This window comes from Bufo gargarizans, chromosome 1 (assembly GCF_014858855.1).
Source record: "Bufo gargarizans isolate SCDJY-AF-19 chromosome 1, ASM1485885v1, whole genome shotgun sequence".
Lineage (NCBI taxonomy): Eukaryota > Metazoa > Chordata > Amphibia > Anura > Bufonidae > Bufo > Bufo gargarizans.
Genome location: NC_058080.1, coordinates 356,344,416 through 356,350,415, shown reverse-complemented (window position 1 = coordinate 356,350,415; position 6,000 = coordinate 356,344,416).

The following is a 6,000-nucleotide window of genomic DNA, read 5'->3' as shown; positions in this document are numbered from 1 at the left end:
ATGTGAGAGGTGTTTTACATAAAGGGGGCACATATAAAAGGCACTATACATAAAATGAGTACATACAAAAGGCACTATACATAAAAGGAGTACAGTCGCGGCCAAAAGTTTTGAGAATGACACAAATATTAGTTTTCACAAAGTTTGCTGCTAAACTGCTTCTAGATCTTTGTGTCAGTTGTTTCTGTGATGTAGTGAAATATAATTACACGTACTTCATACGTTTCAAAGGCTTTTATCGACAATTACATGACATTTATGCAAAGAGTCTGTATTTGCAGTGTTGGCCCTTCTTTTTCAGGACCTCTGCAATTCGACTGGGCATGCTCTCAATCAACTTCTGGGCCAATTCCTGACTGATAGCAACCCATTCTTTCATAATCACTTCTTGGAGTTTGTCAGAATTAGTGGGTTTTTGTTTGTCCACCCACCTCTTGAGGATTGACCACAAGTTCTCAATGGGATTAAGATCTAGGGAGTTTCCAGGCCATGGACCCAAAATGTCAATATTTTGGTCCCCGAGCCACTTAGTTATCACTTTTGCCTTATGGCATGGTGCTCCATCGTGCTGGAAAATGCATTGTTCTTCACCAAACTGTTGTTGGATTGTTGGAAGAAGTTGCTGTTGGAGGGCGTTTTGGTACCAGTCTTTATTCATGGCTGTGTTTTTGGGCAAAATTGTGAGTGAGCCCACTCCCTTGGATGAGAAGCAACCCCACACATGAATGGTCTCAGGATGCTTTACTGTTGGCATGCACAGGACTGATGGTAGCGCTCACCTTTTCTTCTCCGGACAAGCCTTGTTCCTGATGCCCCAAACAATCGGAAAGAGGCTTCATCGGAGAATATGACTATGCCCCAGTCCTCAGCAGTCCATTCACCATATTTTCTGCAGAAGATCAATCTGTCCCTGATGTTTTTTTTTTTTAGAGAAGTGTCTTTTTTGCTGCCCTTCTTGACACCAGGCCATATTCCAAAAGTCTTCGCCTGACTGTGCGTGCAGTGCAAGCTCTGCACTGGTGGCACTCCGATCCCGCAGCTGAATCCTCTTTAGGAGACGATCCTGGCACTTTCTGGACTTTCTTGGACGCCCTGAAGCCTTCTTAACAAGAATTGACCCTCTTTCCTTGAAGTTCTTGATGATCCTATAAATTGTTGATTGAGGTGCAATCTTAGTAGCCACAATATCCTTGTCTGTGAAGCCATTTTTATGCAACGCAATGATGGTTGCACGCGTTTCTTTGCAGGTCACCATGGTTAACAATGGAAGAACAATGATTTCAAGCATCACTCTCCTTTTAACAGGTCAAGTCTGCCATTTTAACCCAATCAGCCTGACATAATGATCTCCAGCCTTGTGCTCGTCAACATTCTCACCTGAGTTAACAATACGATTACTGAAATTATCTCAGCAGGTCCTTTAATTACAGCAATGAAATGCAGTGGAACATTTTTTTGGGGATTAAGTTCATTTTCATGGCAAAGAAGGACTATGCAATTTATCTGATCACTCTTCATAACATTCTGGAGTATATGCAAATTGCTATTATAAAAACTTAAGTAGCAACTTTTCCAATTTCCAATATTTATGTAATTCTCAAAACTTTTGGCCACGACTGTACATACAAAAGGCACTATACATAAAGGGAGCATATGTAAGAGGCACTTCACAATAGGGGGGCATATATAAGAGGCACTATACATAAAGTGGGCAGATATAAGAGGCGCTATACATAAAAAGGGCACATATAAGAGGCCCTATACATAAAGGGAGCACATATGAGATTAACTATACATAAAGGGAGCACGTATAAGAGGGACTATATATAGAGGGGCACATATAAAAGGCACTACACATAAAAGGAGTACATACAAAAGGCACTATACCTAAAGGGAGCATATATAAGAGGCACTATACATAAAGTGGGCACATATAAGAAGCGCTATACATAAAAAGTTACATATAAGATGCACTATACATAAAGGGACCACATATGAGATGAACTATACATAAAGGGGGCACATATAAGAGAGACTAGACATAAAAGGAGTACATACAAAAGGCACTATACATAAAGGGAGCATATGTAAGAGGCACTTCACAATAGGGGGGCATATATAATAGGCACTATACATAAAGTGGGAACATATAAGAGGAGCTATACATAAAAAGGGCACATATAAGAGGCCCTATACATAAAGGGACCACATATGAGAGGACCTATTTATAAAGGGGGCACATATAAGAGGGACTATACATAAAGCAGGCACATACAAGAGGCACTATACATAAAGGGAAAACATATAAGAAGCACTATATACAGGGTGCATTGAAAAGAGGATATCATTATCTATCTATCTACAGTATTCACAAACATACATACACACTCAGAGCATACAATGCATGAGGCACTATATATGGGTTTCACATGCTCCATGCCTGTCTGATCTTTGTACTACAAAATCACAGTGACAACATTATCTCACTGTGATTTTGTAGTAAAAAGATCATTATTATCAATCATGTTAATGCTCCATCTCTCTGCTGTCCAGAACGGGGCTTGGCTGTCTTTCACGCAGCGGATGACACTCACGGCATCCACTTGTGTGAAACAGAGATCCTGTAGTGGATTCTCTCATCTATTTGGAGAGCATTTTCTGATACTGGACGAAGAACTAAGGAGGAGGGAGAGGAATCAGATTTGTTCAATTGTCTCCCAACAGACCTGGTAAAGACACTTCCATAACCTACAACTTCTCCTATGTCAATCCTACCATCAACTGCCTGCTGCCAGACTTGCATCTTGGCCTCACCTTCAGAATACAAACGTGCAATGCTGCATTTCTCTGAAATAAAAGACTCATTGTCATCCTGAGGTAAGAACACATACAGCCCTCTGTCCAATCTCGCCATGTCATCCTGACAGAGCTAGCAGAACTGTAAATGACCCCTTTGCCCAATGACACCATGTAATCCACATAGATCAAGCAGTACAGATTACAAAAGATTCAACTTCAAATATTTTTTTTACAGATTCCTTGTGAAAAGGAATTACAGTAAAGTGGGGGAAAAATGTCCCTGGGTCTTATGGGGCGAATACCAATGAGCACTTCCATTATGGAAGCGCTCATGAGTACCGGAGGACCAGGAAGGCTCCCGATTTCTGTTCCTCGAATGTGCTGTGGCTGTGCACAACGTGAGGGCACTCTGTGGCCTCACGCTGTGTACGTCGGGTCACAGAACAACTGCAGCAGGAAGAAGACAGAGAGCACTGGAGGTGAGGAGCAGCGGTTTTCGGAGCAGGAGGTAAGTTGATTTTTTTACTTTATTTGCTCTGAGGCTGGGGCTGACATGAGGCTGATGGCTGGGGGCTGACATGAGGCTGAGGACTGGGGGCTGACATGAGGCTGATGGCTGGGGGCTGACATGAGGCTGATGGCTGGGGGCTGACATGAGGCTGATGGCTGGGGGCTGACATGAGGCTGATGGCTGGGGGCTGACATGAGGCTGATGGCTGGGGGCTGACATGAGGCTGATGGCTGGGGGCTGACATGAGGCTGATGGCTGGGGGCTGACATGAGGCTGATGGCTGGGGGCTGACATGAGGCTGATGGCTGGGGGCTGACATGAGGCTGATGGCTGGGGGCTGACATGAGGCTGATGGCTGATGGCTGACATGAGGCTGATGGCTGGGGGCTGACATGAGGCTGATGGCTGGGGGCTGACATGAGGCTGATGGCTGGGGGCTGACATGAGGCTGATGGCTGGGGGCTGACATGAGGCTGATGGCTGGGGGCTGACATGAGGCTGATGGCTGCGGGCTGACATGAGGCTGATGGCTGCGGGCTGACATGAGGCTGATGGCTGCGGGCTGACTGATGGGTGATAGCTAGGGTCTGATATATGGCTGAAGGCTGGGGGCTGATCTGAGGCATAGGGGTCTGATCTGAGGTCTGAATCTTATTTATATTAGGGCTATTAGCTTAGGTATGATTAGGGGCCATGCACATTGGGGTCTGATCTGAGGTCTGATTAACATCTGATTGCTGGTCTGCTCTGAGGTATAATGAAATTTTTTTTTTCTTATTGTCCTGGGTGAAAAATATGGTAATTCCAGTCACTGAACTTTCAGTTCCTGCTGAGGACATCCACTATTTAGCAGATCATCCAAGTGACCTGCAAAGTAATCTGAGCGTGACTCAGAGAGACCATGATGCCACAGCCCATAGCACAAGACTGCATCCAAAATGATGACTACTTTCTGGATTCTGTGAAGTTATCTAACTGCATCAGGGTGATGGATGGAAAGTGTGTTAAAGGAAATGTGTCACTAAAAATGTTATCTGCCAGTTAAAATCAGATAGTATCACATTCTTTTTTTCAGTTTTTATTTTCTGATTGCAGATTTATTTTGTTCGGCCATCTTGCCAGAGCTATTATTAACAGCATTTAGAAAGCATTCAGAAAATTGCTTTATGGCAGCCCCATGGTCCATGGACACAATGGACAGGACAGGACCTCATTGATTTCTATGGGACAGTTTTCTAGGCATGCTCTGTGACCTGGGCAGAGGTCATTGTAAAAGGAAAGAAAAGATAAGCTTTAACAATCGCCTATTGTGAATGGTGGATCCGGTCTTATCTATACACAGAGATGATACTATTACAGGCAGAATTAGAAAGGGTTAACTGCAGTAAAGTAATCTGTACAAACCAAGAAGTGGCGTCAATTATTAGAAAAAACTGCAGGATTTTATCTTTTTTGTTTAAATATAAAAATATATAGAATCAAAAATTGTTTGAAATATGTTAAAGGTAAAAAAGTGATTTAAACAGCAGGTCATTTTTTGATGACACATTCCCTTTAAGAAGCTGTTACACTCAGATTCCCAGTACTTCAATTACAAGCAATTTTTCCTCGTAATGCTGTTGGCCTTGGCTGACAGTAGTTAACCGTTTGTATTTGTGGATATTGGGTCCTATGGAAGCACAGTTGTTGCATCTTCAGGGCTTCCAGAATGAGTGATAAGCATTAGTCCAACCACTCGGCCTCTTAGAACCATGACTACCACCCAGATCTTCTGGACTGTTAGCATGATTTGTCATAGTGGCTGAAGAAAGGTTTGGACTTTCACCACATATGCTGTGACCATTTCCCAGAAGATTATTGGATAACAGGAGGTGCATATTCAACTACCGGTTCACCCAGGCTTGATGGTTTGTTGAATGCGCCTTGTATATTCTATCCAACAAATGAATTGTATTTATGTCTTCAGTAAGATGGATTTGGACAGTGTGACTCTAGTTATTCAAGCCCGTGTGATCCTAAACAATTTCTTTAGGATCCATGATGCTGTATTGAATCTGGAAGAATACTTGACCACATCAGCAGTCAGACACCACGTGGAAGAACTGAAGTGTCAGGACTTAATGCGATTGAGCTAAAGGCTGACAAAGTATAAACTGCTAGTGGTGTTTGGTCATATTTTGGGTTCTGCTGCAGAGTATATGTTGAGGCAGAGTCACATTATTAGTGGGGGGCACGAATACAGGTTATCACTTTGCAAGGTAACGGTCCTACACATGCTTGATGTTCTCTTGCAGTATGTAATTCCAAGTTCTTTTACCATGGCCCCATAGTACACCTGAGGTAGTTGCTGTGAATGGGAGATCTATTGCCTCATCCAGTGCCAGACATTCTTGATAGGGGAAAGATCTGGAGATCGAGTTGGCCTGGAGAGCTCCTGGAAACCTCAAAGAGTGTAATCTTGTTAGCACCACATCTCCTAACTGAGTAAAAAAAAGACAGTAGGACTGGTTCTGTGATGTCCTACACCAGGAATGTCCAACCTGTGGCCCTCCAGATGTTGCAAATCTACAACTCCCAGCATGCCTGGACAGCATACAGCCAGGACATGGTGGGAGTTGTAGTTTTACAACAGCTGGATGGCTGCAGGTTGAGCATCCCTGTCCTAGACATACCAAATGATGGTCAATGCT